Here is a 22,057-nt window from a genome sequence, read left to right on the forward strand (position 1 = left end):
TCTGGGGGAGGAGTGTTGACTTCCCTGTCCTCTGGAGGCTTTTGATGGGAATAAGTTCAGCTGAGTTGGGCTATATGTGCTCTGAGGCCAAAACCTCCTAGAAGGTTGGAGCCAAATGGAAGGTCTCAGCTGCCCAGGCTCTCTTCAGTTCTCTCCAGCTCCTTCCCCACCATCTGTGTTCAACACTCTGAGCCTGGCACAGCCCTGCCCGCAAGGTACACCCTCTAGTCCAGTGCCTTTGCCTTCCCAGAGGTTCATGTCCTTTTGGGAGGCCCAGCACTCTGGGGGGTGAGGAGGACTCCTGATGGGATTAAGTTCAACTGGGTTGGTCTTGATGTGCCTGGAGGCCAAAATCTCTGTTAAGGCTGGAGCCAAATGGAAGGACCCAGCTGCCCAGGCTGCCAGCTCTTCAATCTCTCTCTTGCTGCTTCCCTGCTGCCTGTGTTGGATGCTCTGAGCCTGGCACAATCCTGCCCACAAGGTACACCCTCTAGACTAGCACCTTTGCCCGCCCAGAGGTTCCTGCTGTTGCTGGAGGCTCAGTGCTCTAGGTGGGGGGGGTTGGGTTCCTAGGACCTTCCTTCTGCCTTCCCTTAAACTTGAGTGTTCTTGGATTCCAGCTTTTGGGGGGGCATACCTTTTGAAATGAGTCCGGCAAGAGTGTTCCCTGGCTCTGTCTTGTTGTTAGATTTGATTTTCAGTCCCCTAGGAGCATTTAGTTTGTGATCTGTAAGGAAGGGTTTTCAGAGGTCTGAACTATTGCTGCTCCTAAGCTGCCATCTTGACTCCCAATCCCTGGTTGCTAGGATTTTAAAGACTAATCAGGGTGTATAAAATCTAAAATTCACAGGTTGAAGAATTGAGTGATTAGAGTAGTTGAGGGAAAGTCAATATGTATGTTGAAGTCCCTTGGTATTAGAGCAGTAGATGGGGAGAAGAAAATTGTGAGCCATATATCAAACTCATTGAGGAAGGAATGGGAGGGGTCTGAAGATGTGTAGACACCTACTAGGTTTTTATTAAGTGGTAGATATGAATAACATGAAATTTAAAGGGAGAGGTTATTGAGTGGTATGGTCAGGGGGAGAATCTGGAATTGGCAGTAGTTAATTGACTTTTGCAGTCAAAACTTGTGTTTTCACTATATCCATCTGCTTCTCAATATACTTCTATTTTAGACAAAAGTTCAACACAGACATAATTCCAACATGTAGTTGAATTTCTGGTAAATGATTAGATATCAGGTTAACTGTGACCTTAAGATTGGCCCAACAAAACCAGTTAATCCACAAAGGTTTATGAGAAGCACATGTTTTTAAGACTTTATTCTTTGACCCACATGTTTTTAAAAGAAAAATAATTTAAACACTTGACTTTGGGTATCATGAGTTTTTTTCCCCCTTATCTGTTTGGCATTGTTCCTAAATACAATGAAATATTGGGTTTGTTTTTTTTTTCTTTGAAGTCTAAGCTATCTACAGAAATGAGAAAAGTCTCACCCACGTGCTTGATAGGAGTTAAAATTATTTCTACATCATGCAACCTGAAAGACGTTGATCACACCACTTTTAACTCTAGGATGGGTATTAATCCTAGGTCCAATTTCACTCAGCAAATGTTTATTAATTATCTACCATGTAAAAAGCACAGGGGGAATATAAGTTTAGATTGAAATGATCTCTGAACTCATGGAATTTATAAACTAGTAGGAGGATAAGACACCAATATGTATAACAATGACACAATACTATGTAACAAATGAATATGAGATATTCAAACAAAACAGTCTTTGGGGTATTTAGTATATTCCATTAGCAAAAGTTGCTGGGTAAGTGACTTCCAGATAAGTGACTTTTGAATAAATGAGTTGGTGATATAATTTTTTAAACCTTTACCTTCTTTCTTAGAATCAGTATCAATTCTAAGGCAGAAGAGTAATAAGGGCTAGGCAACTGGGGTTAAGTGACTTAACCAGGGTCACACAGCTTAGAAGTATCTGAGGCTAGATTTAAAATCAGGATTTCTCATATCCAGGCCTAGATCCCTATCCTCTGAGTAACCTAGCTGTCCCAATAATATTTTTTTTTAACTTCTAGAAAGAAATCTTTATTTTCAGGACATACTAAGAACAAAAACGCAGCTATTTTCCCTTTGTGAGCACATATCAGTCTCTGAGGAAAGTGATCTCAGATAATTTCTATACAATTTCTGCATAACGTTGGTACCACCAGGTTCCCATCCAATGTTGATCCTGATGCTATGTGGGTCCTGTGAATGAGAAAGTTGGAGAAAATAATTACTTAATACAGTCCTCATCTTAGCTTCCAATGAGCTAGGTCCTTAAAATCATTCTCAAAGGTCACTCTTTACTCTTCTGAGCATTAACAGTTGACTGGCTATAAAACCTAGTATAAACTCAGGATTCCAGAAATTTGCTTTCCTGACATTTCAAGACTTATAAGATCCATGTTAAAGTTTTTTAATTACTTGCTGCCTTCCACTTCAAATAGATAGAGCAATAGGTAGAACTCTGGACATGGAGTCAAGACCTAAGTCCAAAGAGAGACTCAGGCACTTTACTAAGAACAATGTAGCTCTAGAGAATTCATTTAACCTCTATAAGCCTCAGTTTCCTCAACTGTAGAATGGGGGGAGGGTGACAATAGCACCTCTTCATAGGATTGTTTTGAGGATCATTTGTGAAGAGCTTACCACAGAATCTCACACATTTATAATAACTGGTTAATAAAGGTTTCTTGTTTCCCTTCCCTTCTTCAACCAAGGGGAAAAAACAGACCAGAAGAAAAGGTAAAGCAAAGAATCAAAGATCCTTTTTATAGGGGTACATAATAGCTTCAAACAACGTTGTCTCTTACTGGCCCTATCAGCTGAATCAAACCAAGAGAGGGCAGTTGAAGAAGATCCTCTTACTATAGTTTTGAAAACCCTTTAGAAGTTTACCATGTTCATTTTTATTCTACCAGTTGATGCAGCTACAGGGCTGGAAAGGGAGAAAGAATAAAAGCTACTGTGTTTTGGATTTATTGCAAAGCGGGATCTCATTTCAAGAGTTCAATTCAAACTTGTTTTGAAATTTCCATGTAAATGATCCACTAAACAAACATTCCACAAACAGGATATGAATAAAAATAAAACTACTGTTCTTCAAGTTCTGAACCAGTTCTCATTCATAAGGAGTAAAAATGATTCATAATTTGTTCTTATTCTTTTTTTAAGCAAAATTCAATATATATATATATATATATCAGTTTTATTGTTGTTTTTAAAAATCCTTACTTTCCATATTTGAATTAATACTATTAGTTCCAAGGCAGAAGAGTGGTAAGGGCTAGGCAATTAGGATTAAGGGACTTGCCCAAGGCCAGATTTGTACCCAGAACCTCCCATCTCTAGGCCTGGCTCTCTGTCCACTGAGCCACTTAGCTGCCCCTTATCTCTCACCTATTAAGTACCTAATGAATGCACTGTGTTAAGAGTTGGATCAGGACAGAGCCAAGATGGTGGAGAAAGTCCAGAGACCCATCTGATTTCTACCAAATTACAAAACATTGAAAAGACAAGGTAAAGTAATTTTTCAGCCCAAAACAACTTAGAAGGCTGGCAAGAAGGATCTAGCGCATTGGGGTGAAGGAGGAGTGTCATGTGCCAGAGCAGGCACCAAAGCAACAGACCTTGGGCATAACTGAAATAGTAGCCAAGGCTCCCAGATGGTAAGAGGGATCAGAGAAATACTCAGAAGAAGATTACAAGGATCCCTTTGCTGGCTCTGGGTGCAAAACTCTTCTTGTATTGCCCATATGCAGAACCAGGTCACAGTCCTGAGGTACAATTTCAGGATGAGGAAGAGCACTCGCATATATCAGCATTTGCAGCCATAAAGGAGCAGGGGACCCTGATCACATTTCTAAGGGGAAATTTTTTTTATCAATTTAACTTTTTTCTTTAATATAGTGTTCCCTCAAGCTACTTCTGACCACTGATGAGCTTTGTCCACAAAACTTTTCTTCCTCTATATGCATGATACAGAAAAAAGTTCTTGGGTAATTAAAATAACCACAACTTGAAAATTATTAAACTTCAGAAATGTATTTCTAAACAGAAAAGACTAATTCCTATATATAGTGGCTGTATAGAGCAATCAATCCACCTTGACATGACACAGATTTTTCTCCATAATTGGGGGGGGTGCATGGGGTTACTCACAGAGCAGAGCACAGGCTGGGAGAGTATTAAACAATCTCTCCTCACATCATACCACCTTGGAAGAATTGAAAGCAGATAGATTCCTCAGATAGATAGATAGACCAGCTCTAAAGGCAGCTACACAAAGAACCTGAACCTTGGAATGAGCTCCTTTCATTACAGTTACAGAACACAACTTTAACAGTTTTTTAAACTAAAAGAAAAGAAAAAGGCAGGAAAATGAGCAAACAACAAAATAAGAAACAATATAGAAAGTTATTTTGCTGACAGGGTATATTCAAACTCAGAAGAAGACAGCAAAGTCAATCCTACTTCATCAAAAGCCCCCAATGAAACTATTAATTGTTCTCAATCCCCAAAAGAATTAATAGGTCTCAAAAATAATTTTAAAAATCAAATGAGGGAGGCATAAGAAAAATTAAGAAAATAAATGAGAGTGATACAGGAAAATCATCAAGAAAAAAGTCAACAGCTTGGTAAAGAAGGCACAAAAATCCAAAGAGAAGAATCCTTAAAAAGCAAAACTTGCCAAATGGAAAAAGATAAACAAAAATACACTGAAAAATGTCTTGAAAGACAGACTTGGCTCTTTGGGAAAATAGGTACAAAAATTAAATGAACAAAAGAACTCTTTACAAAGAGGAATTGACCAATTGGGAAAGAATTTTTTTAAAAAAGCTCACTCAAGAAAATCATGCTTTAAGAATAAGAATTGCTGGAAGGCATTTTGGAATTATGCCCAAGGGGCTTTAAAAGATTGCATGCCCTTTGATACAGCTATACTACTACTGGGTTTGTACCCCAAAGAGATAACAAATTGGTTTTCAAAAATATTTATAGCTGTGCTTTTTGTAGTGGCAAAACAATTGGAAAATGAAGGGATGTCCCTCAATTGGGGAATGGCTGAACAAATTGTGGTATATGATGGTAATGAAGTACTATTGTGCTATAAGGAATGATGAACTGCTTGATTTCTATATGAACTGAAAAGGTTTCCATGAACTGATGCAGAGTGAAATAAACAGAACCACGTGAACATTGTACACAGAAAGTGAAACATTGTGGAATGATCAAATGCTACTTATAGCAATGCAATGATCAAGAACCATCTCATGAAATTTATGAAAAAGAATGCGATCCACATCTAGAAAAAGAACTATGGCAATAGAAACAGAAGAAAAACATGATTTATCACCTGGTTTTGTGGGTATATGATTTGGGGTTATGTTATTTGAAAGATTACTCTATTGTAAATATAAATAATATGGAAATAGGTTTTGAGTAACAAGACATGTGTAAACCAGTGTAATTGCTTGTCACCTCAAGGATTGGAGAGATCCAAGGGGAGGAAGAGAACATGAGTCATGTAACCATAAAAAAAATATTCTCAAAAAATAAATAAAATAATGTTGAAAAAATAAAAATAAGAATTGAACAAGTGGAAGCTAATGACTTCATAGGAAATCAAGAAACAATCAAACCAAGTGACAAGAATGAAAAAAATAGAAGAAAATGTGTAATATCTTGTGGGGAAAACAGCAGATCTAGAAAATAAATCCAGGAAAGATAATTTCAGAATTATTGGGCTACCTGAAAGTCATGACCAAAAAAAAGAGTTTAGGCATCATCTTTCAAGAAATCATCAAGGAAAACTGCCCTGATATTCTAGAAACAGAGGACAAAATAGAAATTGAAAGAATACACTTCTTACCTCCTGAAAGAGATCCTAAAAGGATAACTCACAGGAATAGTGTAGCTAAATTCTAAAACTCATAGGTCAAGGAGAAAATATTGCAAGCAGCCAAAAAGAAAATTCAAATATCATGGAGTCACAGTCAGGATAACATAAGACTTAGAGGCTTTTACATTAAAGGATCAGAGGACCTGGAATATGACATTCTAGAGGGCAAGGAGCTAAGACTTCAACCAAGAATCAGTTACCCAGCAAAACTGAAGCAAAAAGGGGGAGGGGGGAGGAAATGGGAATTCCATGAAATAAAGCCCTTTCAAACATTCCTGATGGAAAAAAAAACAGAGGTGTATGAAAAATTTGACTGTCAAATACAAGACTCAAGAGAATCTCTAAAAGGTTAAACAGGAAAGGTAATCAAAAGACATTGAAAAAGATTAAATTATATACAACCCTACAAGGGGAGATTTCTGCCATTTTTAGGGCAGTTAGAAAGAGTATATATAGACAAAGGGTGAAGATGTGAGTTGAATATGATGGGATGATATACAAAATTAAATTAAATTAAGTCATGAGAAAGAGAAATACATTGGGAGGAGGGGGAAAGGAAAAATTGAATTGGATAAATTATTGCACATAAAAGAGGCATGGAAGAGCATTCACAGTAGAGGGGAAGATAGAGGTAAGGAGGAGAGTGTGCCAAACTTACAATCAGAATTGGCTCAATGAGGGAAGAACATAAGCAATCAGATGGGTATGGAAAGCTATCTTTTCCTAAAAAGAAATAGATGGGGAAAGGAATAAGAGAAGGAAGAGGGACTGATAGAAATGAGGGCAAATTGGAGGAGGTGGAGGTCAGAAGCCAAACAGGAGTAAATTAGATGAAAAGTCATACAGAGTAATCATAATGGTGCAAAATTGTTTTTACAAATTGAGAAATTAGTCAAATATATAATAACACAAGTCATTCCTCAACTGACAAATGGTCAAAGGATAGGAACAGGCAGTTTTAAATAATATAATTTATGCTCTCTATTGTGAACTTTAGATTACTTAGTCTACTAAGTACCACCCTACTTAGTCTAACAAAAACAGGAATGTCTACACCTATACTTAAGGATTAAGTATTTAGGAGGATGGCCTATGACAGACATATGCTAGCAAATGACAAATCAGAAACAACTGACAGACCCCTAAGTCAAGCTTAAGCTACCATTGGTACATGAGATGCAGAAAAGTGATGTAAAAACCATCTATATATTTCGCATCACTTCCTCTCTCTGGCCTCTTTGGTGGTGGAGAGGCAGCTGGCAGAATGTGCTGAGTGTTTTGGCATCTTGGGTGGAGGCTACTATTGTCCGGGTTTAGTGGTGAGTTTTCCTTGATACCATACTGGAGGAAGCTTAGTAGCCTAGTTCAGGTGAGGCATCTTTACTGAGCTCTCTTAGAGTTTAAGCTGATTCTTTCTCCTTTACCTTCCAAACAGTATCCTCTTAAAAAGCCACTAATCTTCTTCAGGGACCTTGTGGCAGAGGACTTTGAATTCCCCCTGGCACAGGCCAGGTGGAAGAAATCCTATACCTTTTCCCTCTCCATTCTCCTTAATTCCTTCCCTCTATATTAATTAAACCACTATAAATTTTAAAAAAACTGACTTGGGTATTTTATTTAGGATATTCCCTAGTGACCAAAATTAATTTAGATTAGGTCACAACCCTAAAATTATCCTTACACTATAGTCATTTCATGTAAAAAATGCTCAAAATCACTGTTAATTAGAGAAATGCAAACTAAAACAACTCTGATGTAACTAACCTACTTATCAGATTGGCTATTATGACAGAATAGAAAAATGATAAAACTTGAAGGGTATATGAGAAAGCTAGGACACAAATGTTTTGCTGGGGGAGTTGTGTACTGAATCAATCATTCAAGAGAACAACTTGGGCTATAAAATAGTATGTACTCTTTTACCCAGCAATAGTAGGTTTGTATCAGAAAGAAATAAAAAACAAAAAGGAGAAAGACCTATATATGTTTAAAAAATGTTTAAAGCAACTTTTTTTAGAGAGGCAAAAATTTGTAAAGTGGTAGAATACCCATCAATTAGGGAATGATTGAGTAAGTTATAGTATACAATTGTAATAGTACAATATATTGCACTGTAAGAAATTATAAGTAGGAGGAGTCCAGAAAAATCTGGAAAGACTTACACGAACTGAAGCAGAGTAAAATAAGCAGAACCAAGTGAACATGTAGTGACAGAAATACTTTAAAATGAACAACTATGAATAACAATTATTCTCAGCAATAAAATGAACCATACCAAAGGACTCATGATAACAAATGCCATCTGCTTCCAGTGAAAAAGAACTGAGTCTGAATCTATACCAAAGCAAACTTTTTTGATCTTTCTTACTTTTTTTTTTCTAATTGAGTTTCCTTCTACAAAAGAATTAATATGGGTAACCGTTTAATGTGATTATACATGTAAGATCTATATGAGATTATTTACCATCTCAAGGGGTGTGAAGGATTGGTGGGGAGGAGGGAAGGAGAGGATTTGAGACAATATTCTCTGAAAAATGTTAGACATGGATTTTACATGTAATTGGGGGGAAATTAAATTAAAAGAATTTTAAAGCAATTGGAGCAGATAGGAAGTTAAGATATTATACACACCCAGGTCTCACAGATTATAGTACACTTGGGAGGTTGTTGTTTTTTTTTCATATTTGAGCAAATGTGAGCTGGCAAAGGTTGTAGAGTCCAGTTGTTTTTTTTTTTACATTATTTTATTTGGTCATTTCCAAACATTATTCACTGGAAACAAAGATCATTTTCTTTTCCTCCCCTCCCCCCCCACCTTTCCCTCTCCCATAGCCGACACACGATTCCACTGGTTATCACATGTATTCTTGACTCAAACCCATTTCCCTGTTGTTAGTATTTGCATTAGAGTGTTCATTTAGAGTCTCTCCTCAGTCATATCCCCTCAACCCCTGTAGTAAAGCAGTTGCTTTTCATTGGTGTTTTTACTCCCACAGTTTATCCTCTGCTTGTGGATAGTATTTTTTAGATCCCTGCAGATTGTTCAGGGACATTGCATTGCCACTAATGGAGAAGTCCATCACCTTCGATTGTACCACAAATGTATCAGTCTCTGTGTACAATGTTTTCCTGGTTCTGCTCCTTTCTCTCTGCATCACTTCCTGGAGGTTGTTTCAGTCTCCATGGAATTCCTTTACTTTATTATTTCTTTTAGCACAATAGTATTCCATCACCAACATATACCACAATTTGTTCAGCCATTCCCCAATTGATGGGCATCCCCTCGTTTTCCAATTTTTGGCCACCACAAAGAGTGTAGCTATGAATATTTTTGTACAAGTCTTTTTCCTTATTATCTCTTTGGGGTACAAACCCAGCAGTGCTATAGCTGGATCAAAGGGCAGACAGTCTTTTATCACCCTTTGGGCATAATTCCAAATTGCCCTCCACAATGGTTGGATCAGTTCACAACTCCACCAGCAATGAATTAGTGTCCCTACTTTGCCACATCCCCTCCAGCATTCATTACTTTCCTTTGCTGTCATGTTAGCCAATCTGCTAGGTGTGAGGTGATACCTCAGAGTTGTTTTGATTTGCATCTCTCTGATTATAAGAGATGTAGAGCATGTTTTCATGTGCTTATTAATAGTTTTGATTTCTTTGGCTGAGAACTGCCTGTTCATGTCCTTGCCCATTTATCAATTGGAGAATGGCTTGATTTTTTGTACAATTGATTTAGTTCTTTGTAAATTTGAGTAATTAAACCTTTGTCAGAGGTTTTTATGAAGATTGTTTCCCAATTTGTTGCTACCCTTCTGATTTTGGTTACATTGGTTTTGTTTGTACAAAAACTTTTAAATTTGTATTCCAGATTATTTATTTTGCATTTTGTAACTCTTTCTAATTCTTGCTTGGTTTTGAAGTCTTTCCCTTCCCAAAGGTCTGACATGTATGCTATTCTGTGTTTGCCTAATTTTCTTATAGTTTCCTTCTTTATATTCAAGTCATTCACCCATTTTGAATTTATCTTGGTGTAGGGTGTGAGGTGTTGATCTAAACCTAATCTTTCCCACACTGTCCTCCAATTTTCCCAGCAGTTTTTATGAAATAGTGGATTTTTGTCCCAAAAGCTGGAATCTTTGGGTTTGTCATATACTGTCTTGCTGAGGTCGCTTGCCCCCAGTCTATTCCACTGATCCTCCTTTCTGTCTCTTAGCCAGTACCAAATTATTTTGATGACCTCTGCTTTATAATATAGTCTGAGATCTGGGACTGCAAGACCCCCTTCCTTTGTATTTTTTTTCATTATTCCCCTGTATATCCTTGATCTTTTGTTCTTCCAAATGAACTTTGTTATGGTTTTTTTCTAAATCAGTAAAAAAATTTTTTGGAAATTCCATGGGTATGGCACTAAATGATGAGTTTGGGTAGGATGGTCATTTTTATTATATTGGCTCGTCCTACCCATGAGCAGTTAATGTTCTTCCAATTGTTCAAGTCTAGTTTTAGTTGTGTGGAAAGTGTTTTATAGTTGTGTTCATATAGTTCCTGTGTTTGTCTCGGGAGATAGATTCCTAAGTATTTTATTTTGTCTAAGGTAATTTTGAATGGGATTTCTCTTTCTAGTTCTTGCTGCTGAGCTGTGTTGGAATTATATAGAAATGCTGCTGACATATGTGGGTTTATTTTGTATCCTGCAACTTTGCTAAAGTTGTTGATTATTTCGATTAGCTTTTTGGTTGAATCTCTAGGATTCTTTAAGTAGACCATCATGTCATCTGCAAAGAGCGATAATTTGGTCTCCTCCTTGCCTATTTTAATGCCTTCAATTTCTTTTTCTTCTCTAATTGCTACTGCTAGTGTTTCTAATACAATGTCAAATAATAGAAGTGATAATGGGCATCCTTGTTTCACTCTTGATCTTAATGGGAATGGATTTAGTTTATCCCCATTGCAGATGATATTAATTGATGGTTTTAGATATATACTGTTTATTATTTTTAGGAACGACCCTTCTCTTCCTATGCTTTCTAGTGTTTTTAGTAGGAGTGGATGTTGTATTTTATCAAAGGCTTTTTCTGCATCTATTGAGATAATCATGTGGTTCTTATTGCTTTGCTTGTTGATGTGGTCAATTATGTGGATAGTTTTCCTAATATTGAACCAGCCCTGCATCCCTGGGATAAATCCTACTTGTTTCTTGGCAGTCCCCAGATTCCAAGGACCCTGGAGTGCCCCCCCCCCCCAGACAGAGGCATTCTCCACTCACTGGGTGTCCCAGTGAGCACTCCGGTAGCTTGCTGTGGTTTGGTGGGGGAGGTGGAGGGGGGGGAAAGGGCAACTCAGTTCACGTTTCTGTGCAAGCTTTTCCTCCTTCTTATTATAGTGTGGAAATATTCAAACCCCCCGTACCTTCACCTCTGTGGGGTACAGGGGAGTCCTGTTCAGCCAAAGGTGATTTTTATGCTCCTTTGATATAGTCTATTTCATTCAGTGCCGGGGAGAGGAAGCGTGTGGCATCTAGATTTCAGCCATGATTACCCGGAAGTCCCGGAAGGTTTTTAATTACTAGAGAAGCCTTCAAAAAGCAAACCTGCCTCTAGAAATGCACACATACAATAGATAGAATGTGTGTGTTTGCATGGCAATCTTTGCCTCTAGGCTCCTTTCTTTTAGTACAAGAGCCATCAACAAACTCAAATTATATGACTCAGTTAAGTCTTACTAGATTACAACATCTGATTTTCTGTCTGTTGATATCACTGATTCCTGAAATGATAAATACTGTGGGTGGATACTAGAACAGTCAAGCTATGAATCTTGACCCATTGACCCATGAAGACTTACTTATGCCACTGTAACATTACATGAAGGAAGCCAAAGGCCAATGCCAAAGCACCATCACTCCCATATGTCATAATCTCTCCAAGTTTCAACTATGAATCACACTCTGTGCTAGATGCTGGAGATACAAATGCACAGAATGAAATAATCAACCAATACTTGTCTCTCACATTGTTCATTCTTACCATTCCTTACTCAATATCAGAATGATAATTTTCCTGTTTTTCTGGAACTCTTTACTACTCATATCTCTTCTGAGTCTGAGGGATTTTCAATATCATGACACTGTAGGTGTCCATATTGCTTTTCAAAGGAATTCTTTGGGGGATTCCCTTGACATATGTTGATCTACAGTACTAAGGTTTTTTCACATCATTGACTATTTGAGGTGGTATGAGATGACAGAAGATAATGATAGAGACACAGAATAAAATAATAATAGCTAGCATTTACATCACTTTTCTACTACAGGTCAAGAACTTTGTTTATTAAGTACTTCACAAATATTATCTCATTTGATCCTCACAACAGCCCTGGGAAGCAGATGCTATTATTATCTACATTCTACAGTTGATGAAATTAACGCAAATAGAAGTTTTGTGACTTGGCCAAGGACTGAGGCCAGATATGAATTCAAGTATTCCTGATGGAATGTAAGTTTAGTACTCTAGCACAGTGCTATCCAGTGAATAGGTGAGAGGAGAAGGAAATTCAGAAGGAGATTCCAACAAGCAGGACAGTTTGACTACTAAAGTTTAACATACACTTTAAAAATTTATAATAGAAGTTGTTTCATGCACAATGCTTTTGTTTTTCTTCGTATATTGAACTGTTTATGTTCACTGATGCTTTAGTTAATAATAAAGACAATAATAAAATAATATCTCTATTCTATAAATCAAGGTACACACCTGTCAAAGAATGATATAATTTTAGAGTAGGACCTTAGAGATTATCTAGTCCAACCTGCTAATTATAGAGATAAGCCTGTTAAAATGCTATATTTTTTCCATTTACAAAAACAGCACAGGTAATAGAAGATGCTTGGAGGTCCATTTAGCTACATTATATCATTTAATGCCTTTACCAGTCATCAAGAAAAAGCATCATGTTAGCTAAATCCTTGATGCTATTTGGTCACAACTTCAGATAGTTAGAAAGAAGTAATGGCATTTGTAAAGAGAAAATATATTGCACTTAGATAAACTTAAATAAAATATATTGTACTTAAAGCTATAAAATATATGATAAGCCTATTGATAACCTCATTTATTTTATCTGATGGCCTCCACATTCAAATCTCCTTCTCCTTTCCAACCCATTCTGGGATATAGTTAATAAATTAAAAAAAAAAAACCCTGGAATTGTAAGCTTGACCCAGTTACTCTGAGTGGAAAGACAAAGAATAGAGATAAAGCTATTTAGAATTTCCTGTCATATGACTTCCAAGAAACTCATAATTCCATTATATGAGTAAGTTTTTCCAACTGCAGCTATAGTTAGTTTCCTTTTTCTCATTTATGTCAGTTTGGTTTCATCATACTTCAATATTTCAATGGATAAAATTGCATCATGCCTTCCAATGGGGTAGCTTACACCTCATACAACCACTTCCACCAAATACTATCTGGTCTTATACTATTGCTGGGCACGTTCCCTCATAAATTTGCTATAGAAGATGAACTCAATAACATTCTATGTGTACCAGCCTAACACTAGGGCATTCCATCTCTTATACATTGCTGTTGTGACATGACTGGACACCTGTTTCTGATCATAAATTTATTTCTAAAATGATATCTTATTATTAATTATTACCATTGATAACATATTGGAGCCAACATATATCTGCCAATTTTCTTTTTAGTTATCTGCAATTTTGATTCTCCAGACATCATGTGATTCCCTGGTTGGCCTACCTTATCCCTCAAAGAACACTGGAATTGTAAAAGATATGTTTTTGGGTCAGAGAGTATCTTGGGATTGCTGAACCAATTGAGCAATTTGCCAGTTGTAATTCAGTCTTCTCCTTTCCTCCTTTTGAACTCAGCAACTTAGAAGTGCCTATTTTAATTACATGTATTTATGAATTAATTAAATATGCTGCTCATTCAATAGTAATGCATTCCAGTTTATACAATAAACATTTTTCATTCATTTCATTCATTTTCATTCATTTGGTTTTTCCTGTAGGGATTCTTACCATGGTCTCATCTGCCTCCCCTACTCCTCCAATTGACAATAAACCTTACTTCCACTTCCAGTAATCATCATTAAAAGGAGCAGCATCTATGGAGAAGGGACCTGACAACCCCCAAAAACCACTACCACTAATTGTCAACCAACTGTCATCCAAAGCAGACAAACTAGCTAAGTGAAGCAGCATCATACCCTAATGGAGAAATAAATAGTGGCATATTCTAGGTACATCTACCCACTTTGACCACAATCTCCCCTCGGAAACTGCAGAGATAGCCTAGAACCTGAGACTATGAGTTCTAAGAACAGTGGTGCCCTACACACCCAACTAGACCAGCTGAGCCTTTGCAGCCACTTAAGGGAGCAACCTTTCTGGAGGTTCACCATTCCTGACATCACAAACACCAAACAACAAATATTTGCCACAGATGAGTAGTTAAGCCCAAGAACCTTGGACTCAACAGTACTAGCCCTGTTTCCAGCCTAGTCCATGAAGACTTATTCTAGGAAAACAACTCATGTGGACAGGCAACCTAGCAACTGTCTCTGCAAGTGCCGCAGTGCCCACCTCCTCAGCAGCCACAAGTACTCAAGAGTAGTCAACTAGAATTTATTAAGCCTCTACTATGTGTCAAGCACTGTGCTAAAATCTGAGAACACAAAGAAAGGGCAGGGGGAACAGTCTCTGCTCTCAATAAGCCCCTTGTCAAATGGGAGAGACAACATGTAAAATAACTGTAACAAGATATGTAGAGGATAAATTGGAGATAGTCTCGTAGGACAGGCATTAAGATTAAGGGCTAGAAAAGACTTCTTGGAGAAAGTGTGCTTTTTTGTCAAATTGAAGAAAATCAAGAAATCTATGAAGCAGAAGTGAAGAGATAAAGTGTTCCAGGTGTGTGGGATAGCCAGGGGAAATGCTCATAGTTGGGAGATGAAGTATCATGTGGCAAGGAAGATAGTGTTTCTAGATTACAAAGTATGTGGGGGGGAAGAGAGATCTAATCACCACAATCCTTGGCATTGTCAAATGATCCAATATAAGTGATATAGTTTTATTAGTGGAAATGACATTAAGGAAGATTTATTACCTTCTCTTTTTCTGCTATACCCAAAGGACTAGGGGGCAGCTGATTTGTAGCTGAAATTTACTCTATTTGTCTGACATGTAGATGAAACCTATTCTATTTGTTATCTCTTCCTATTAGAAATTCCAGTGGATAGAGAGCCAGACTTAGAGACAAGAGGTCCTGGATTCAAATTTGGCCTTAGACACTTCTGAGCTATGTAACTCTAGACTAGCATTGGAGAAGGCTTTCAAGTTCAAGTGCCCAGAGGGCAAATTCAAACTGTCTGTGAGCCCCAGAATTACCCTAGAAAGCAGAGGGAGGAAGTGCTTGCTTTGGATGGGTTGACAGAGGGGTAGGGAATGCAAAAAAAAAAAAAAGTCCTGGGGGCTAAGAAGAGGGGGAATAGAGCAGTTCTCCAGAGTGCTGACTGGGCAGGGGGTGCCAATATTTGGCCAATGTTGCCCTAGACAATCACTCAACCCCCATTGCCTAGCCCTTACTACTCTTCTGCCTTGGAACCAATACTTAGTATTGATTCTAAGACAGGAGGTGAGAGTTAAGGTATTTTTTAAATTATTATCTACAGTGTTTAACTTAGTACCTTGTGCACATACACATATATATATTTGTTTAATATATGCTTTTTCATTGATTCATTCATCACTTAAGTGACCAGGTAGCATCCTAGAATTTCAAGAAATCAGGACAAACAACATCATTTGAGGAGCTCCTAGAGAGTCACATGACTATTGGAATCCCTCTTCTACTTGTGCTCTGGGTAAAGAATTCTCCATGATCATGACAAATACCTTTGATGAGCCTCTGTCCAGTTCAGTCACAGCAGCCATCATCAAGGGAAATAATGCCTATGGAGAACATATGGGACACGTTCATATATGCCTGAAAGAGACCTTATGGGAGAGATTTTAAGATTCTATTTTGCTTTACAGAGTCAAATGCTTTTTGTCTTCAACGAACAATACACATAGCAGGATAACATTCTATATGCCTTTCATTCAATAGTGAGTCTGTGAAGATGTGGCCTGCTATGGGAAATCATTAATTACTTGCTTTATTTTCATATTTTCATCAATGATACACCATACCAATGTATAGATCACTCTTAAAAAGCTTCTAAAGAGATACAAAGGTATGAAGATGGGTAAGTAGTTGCTATTTTCTCAATTTTGGTAATAATTACTCTTTTTTTTTCTTTACAGCAATTTGGATTTTTCCTCTCTTTAGCATATTTTCAAAAAGGAGCCTTTACTTTTTTCAATTTTTTGATGCATGGATTTCTTTTGTATGTCTGGTTCAGATTTCTCATCTTTAATTCCAATTGGTTAATTAAGCTCTTCATTGTATATTAATCAATAAATATCAAAGTATGTCACATGAATTAGATTGTTATGATATCTCAAAGACCAATGTTAATCCAGATCTGGTTCTTAATTTTTCCTTCATATATAATCTTGTCCTCATTCAGAATATATACCCATATTCAGAGAAAAAATGGCAGCCTGGAAGACATTTGTCAAGCAAGTAATAGACCCAAACCAGTTCAAGGGGCCAGTTCACAAATAAAGATCCAGGAACCAAATCAAGAAATAAATGAAAACCTTGACAACAGCCATTTGATTGGGTGTAGAAGAGAGCAAATGGAACAAGGCATTTGTTTTTGAAATCTGTAGTGTTTCTATTTAACATGAACAAAAAAATCCCTTGGTGTCAGAATTGAAGGACTTCCTTCAAAGGACCCAGTTAATCCCACCTATTGAAAAATACTCAATAAACAAGGGTTGTTTGCCTCTACTTTTTCTGTGGAGGAGGGAGGAAGTAGAAAGGAAAGAAAAGAGATTTTTGTTCACTCAAGATTTTACATGTAAAAATTTAATATAACAACAGAATACTTAATAAGCAAGTGACCATTCCATATTTCTCTAAGTACCTAAATCATAGAGGCATAAACCACCTTGCATGTTTTTGAAAATCTCTAATTGTATTAAGCCTCAATCTGCCTTTCTAAAAATGCCACCAATTGTTTCTAGTTCTGCACTGGTGGACTAAGAAAAACAAATATAACTCTTCCTTAGCATCAAGCTCAAATAGAAGACCAGTAGGTGGCTCAGTGGATAGAGTGCTGGGCCTGAAGTCAGGAAGACTCATCTTCCTGAGTGCAAATTCAGCTTCAGACACTTACTTCTGTGACTCTGGGCAAGTCATTTAACCTTGTTTGCTTCAATTTCCTTATCTGTAAAATGAGCTAATGAAGGAAATGTCAAACTACTCCAGTATCCTTGCCAAGAAAATCCCAAAGGGGGTCATTAAGAGTTGGACCTGACTGAAAAATGATCGAACAAAAACTAACAAAAACTTAGAAAAACCATTTGTTAATATTAGCTATGTTTTATTGTATTTTTGTTTTGTTACATATTTCCCAATTATTTTAATCTGGTTCCTATAGCATTTAGGAGTATGGCCTATGGGTAGAGTGTTTGACAGCTCTACTAGAGGGAAATTATCATGCTCAGGCTAAATAGCTTCAGTTCCTTCAACTATCCTAATTTGGAAATAATCACAAGATTCATTATTCTGATTGTCCTTCTCTGATATTTTCCAGACTACCAATATTCTTCTCAAAATATGGCACCCAGATGGGATATATAATATTCCAGAAGATGGAGAGTCATGGCAGAGGATAATGGAACTCTTCCCTCCCTGATAATTCTATATTCCATACATCTCTAAATGAATCCTAAGATTACATTAATATTTTTGGCTGTCACATTCCATTGTTTATTCAAACTGACCTTGAAGGATGGCCTAAAAGGATGGGACCTATGAAAGAGTCACCAAATTTAACAATGACAAGATTATTTTAACCTTGAAGAAGGCAGTTTCAGTTGAGTATCAAGGTAGAAAGCCAGATACTGAGGAGATGAGAAATCAGTAGGAAGAAAGGAAGTAGAGGCAATAAGAGTAGGCAACTTTTTCTAGGAGCTTCTCTGTGAACTGGAAGAGCCATATAGTACAAAAACATGAGCAAGTAGCATTTTCAACTTAAAACATCTTAAACAATGGGGATATCTGAATACATTTAGAGGTAGGGACAGGCATTTCAAGCAACAGAGCAGCTGTGATGAGTAGAGTATTTGGCAGATAATAAAAAGATGAGGCTTACTGAAGCAGAAATTCATTTGGGGGACTAGTGAAAGATAAGTTTGTAAGAGTCTTTGGTGACAAATTTATGGATGAACTTGAAAAACTGTGAAAAATTCTCTCCTATACTGAAGGACAAGTCATCGAAAGCTTTAGATTAGGGAAGTGATATGATATGGATAATATTTTATGAAGGCTGATCTGGAGATAATTTTCATTAGTAAGATGTTACAACCAGCCTCGGTATGAGCTGATAAGAACTTAGAAAATGGATGGTAAAAGGGGCTGCTAGGTGGTTCAGTAAATTGAGAGTCAGCCCTAGAAATGGGAGGATCTGGGTTCAAATCTGACCTCAGACACTGCCTAGCTGTGTGACGCTGGGCAAGTCACTTAACCCCCCTTGACTAGCCCTTACCACTCTGTTGCCTTAGAACCCAATACACAGTATTAATTCTAAGATGGAAGGTAAGTTTTTTTTTTTGTTTTTATGGATGGTAGCAGTGACGATGGAAAGAGATACAGTTAAAAAGCATTTTGAAGGAAGATTCAACAGGACGTGGCATCTGATTATATATAAAAAGAGAATCAAAATTATTAGAAGATGAAGGTACAATGAAAAGTATACTGTCAAATCCTGGCTTTGTCACTTACTACTTATACTATTTGAGCAAGTTAGTTTTGTTTTCTGATCTATACAATGAGACAATTGATCTAAATGACTACAAAGGACTCTTTCATCCCTAAATCATTTTTGTAAACCCTTAGTTTCTGTTTTAGTAACAATTCAAAGGCATATGGAAAAAGGACTAGGCAAGCATGATTAAGTGACTTGCCCAGGGTCACACAGCTAGTAAATATCTGAGATGAGATTTGAACCCATGTCTTCCTGATTCCAGGTCTAGTGCTCTATCCATTGTGCCACCTAGCTGCCTACCATCCCCAAATCCTTGATATAATGTGATATAGCTGAGCTTTCAAGCCCGAGTAACAGAAAATTAAAAGATATTTACCTGTACCCTCAAGGAGCAACTAAATATAAAGCACAATTATCCAACAGAACAGAGTAGCTGATGAATCTTAAAAGAAATAGAAACTAATTTTTATTTGCAAAATAAATTATTTGAAAAGATAAAAATATTTAAAACCAAAACTATGTAGTATTTCATGTTAGCAATAAATGTCAAGTGATAATCTTCAGCTCTGATAAAACATAAAAAGAGGGAATTATAGTAAAAGTATCCTTTCCCCTTTCTTTTAGTCATATATCACTAAACCAAGGAACTGATGTTCCATGGCTATGAGAAATGCTCAAGCTGTTCTATTTCTAGTCATATTTTAGTAATTCATGTCAGATGGACTGTTGCACTTTTCTCTAGAAAATGGCATATGGCTTTTTGAAATGTGCAATCAATGGAATGGAAGGATCAAACTCTCCATGTTTGTGTCATTTAGTATCCAGCTAACTGGACATGTTTCTACCAGGCTGCCCTTTGTACAGACTTTCAGTCAGAGATCACAGATGTTATAAAAAGGTGTCTAAAAATGAAGTATGACTGGTCGGAGCTCATTTGGACATGTTCAGATTGTAGGAGAAAACCCACAAAGCACTGACTATATCAATTAAAGTCAGTTTGCCATAGCGGGGAAGGCACTAGCATCCCTAATAAAAATAATGATCATCTACATAATAAAGATAATTTATATTTCTATACTGGCTCAAGGTTTACAAGATTAGTAAATGATCTTTTGATATCACTTAGAGTCTCAATGATTGTTACATCTGTCTTCTTAATGTAATTTCTCATCATTAATAAGAAATTTTTACTTGGTTTAAATCACTGACAAAAGGAATGGGAAAATATCTTGAATGTACTAACAGAACTATATGATATTAGTTGAGGAAAGCAGAAATAAGTAATTTCTAGACATTCTATCCTATATCTTATGCCCAGAAATATATTATAGATATATCAGTTTTTGTTCAGTTGTTTTTCAGTTGCATCCAACTTTTTGTGATCCCACTTGGGGTTTTCTTGATACAAAGCAGTGGAAAGGTTTGCCACTTCCTACTCCATTTTATAGATGAGGAGCCGTCAGCAGTGCTAAGTGACCTGCCCAGGTTCACACAGCTAGTAAGTATCTAAGGTCAGTTATGAACTCAGAAAGATGAATCTTCCTGACTTCAGGACTGGTACTATCCATTGTGCCCCTTGTAGCTGCCTCAGATTATGCCAGCATATATACATGTAATATATAACATGTGTATATCCTATACATATTACACATGTACACAGGTATTTACATGCATGTTAGTATATATAATTGTGTTTTGAGGTACATGAGCTGGTCATTGATGTATATCTTTAACCATGTGATGATCAACCATGTTAGAATGGAATTCTGCTGTGTTGACTTCCATATTCTCTGATAAAAGATACTTCTGTATAGTGGGAATTTTAATAAAAGTGAAGCAGGAACTTGCAAGCAGAATAAACACAAATTATTCTAATAGACAAAGTGTGAGAAAGGTGTCCACAGGGATCTCTACAGCTATACATGCTATTCATCAAGCTTAGAATTTGAAAAGCATTCCCAAAAGAGTGAAGCAAAGTCAAATAACCGAGGACAGATATAAACTTATGGTAGGATCCTTTAAGAATATCAATTGGAATAAAGTCCAGAATGAGTCTCTGGGACTATTAAAAAACAACAGCCAAGGTTTATTGGGGGAATGGGTAGTGATATAAAGACAGAAATAGAAACAAGGACCTTGACCTTGACCTATTCTTGTATTTGTATCCCCAGTGCCTAGTAGAGTAAGTGGCACATGGTAGCCATTTATAAATAGTATTTTGCAGATAGTAGCATTTATGAATGCTTACTGATGGGGAAGCTAGGTGGTTCAATGGAGAGAGAGGCAGACCTGGAGACAGGGGTCCTGGGTTCAAGTTTGGCCAGTTTATGACCCTGGGAAAGTCACTGAATCCCAATTTCCCATCCATTGCTGTTCTTCTGCCTTTGAACTGATATTGAAAATTGACTTAAGACAGAAAGTAAGGGTTTAAAAATGAATAAATAAATATTTATTGATTGATTCCCTACTGTTTGGGGATAATGATGATTATGAAAATGGTAAATAATAGAGAGAAGGCAGAACTATCCAATTACCATTTTTGCTTCTCTCCTTTGGGGAGATGGATCTTTAGACAAGAAAGGAGAGAACAAATGTATTTAACTCAATTGAAACTTTAAACAAGTGATACTTCAGACAGGAGTTGGATTAGATAACATTTTTCTGATCCAGAAAAGATTTTGGTGAATTCATATTTTTTTTAAAATTAATAACATTATTAAAGCAGCTAGAGTAGCATACTGAAAGGGTGTGGACTATTATATTCTTATACTATAAAATCGAACTAACAGGTTGCATTTACATCATGAATGCAGTTGGTCAATATTAGGAAAACTAGAGACAGTAAATAGACAAAAATTAAAAAAAATCATAGGAGTATCTCAGTAGGTTTAGTAAAGGCTTTAGACAAAATACAGTACCTTTTTGTATTTAAGGAAAACACATTTAAAAAGCACAAGAAGGTTGGCTTAGTAGATAGAGAACCAGGTCTGGAGAAAGAAGTCCTGAGTTTGAATCTGATCTCAGACACTGCCAACCTCTATGACTCTGGGCAAATCCTTTCCACTCTACTGCCTTGGAACCAATACCTAGTATTGATTCTAAGACAAAGGGAAGATTTTTTTAAGCACAAAAAGGATTAGATATTTTCTCAGTATGGTAAATTGCATCTATCTAAATATCAAGAAC

The 22,057-nt window shown here is 36.8% G+C and overlaps 1 long non-coding RNA gene across 1 annotated transcript in view; it reads right to left on the bottom strand.

Moving 5' to 3' along the window:
• Positions 1–1,300: 1,300 nt before the first annotated feature.
• Positions 1,301–22,057, bottom strand: part of LOC103100048 (uncharacterized) — a 28,280-nt gene continuing 7,523 nt past the window's right edge. The window contains exons 2-3 of the long non-coding RNA XR_460600.2: positions 15,888–15,944; positions 1,301–2,268 (exon numbers count right to left, since the gene is read on the bottom strand). This is a non-coding gene — a long non-coding RNA (uncharacterized LOC103100048). The remainder of the gene's footprint in view (positions 2,269–15,887; positions 15,945–22,057) is intronic.

This window comes from Monodelphis domestica, chromosome 1 (assembly GCF_027887165.1).
Source record: "Monodelphis domestica isolate mMonDom1 chromosome 1, mMonDom1.pri, whole genome shotgun sequence".
Classification (NCBI taxonomy): Eukaryota; Metazoa; Chordata; class Mammalia; order Didelphimorphia; family Didelphidae; genus Monodelphis; species Monodelphis domestica.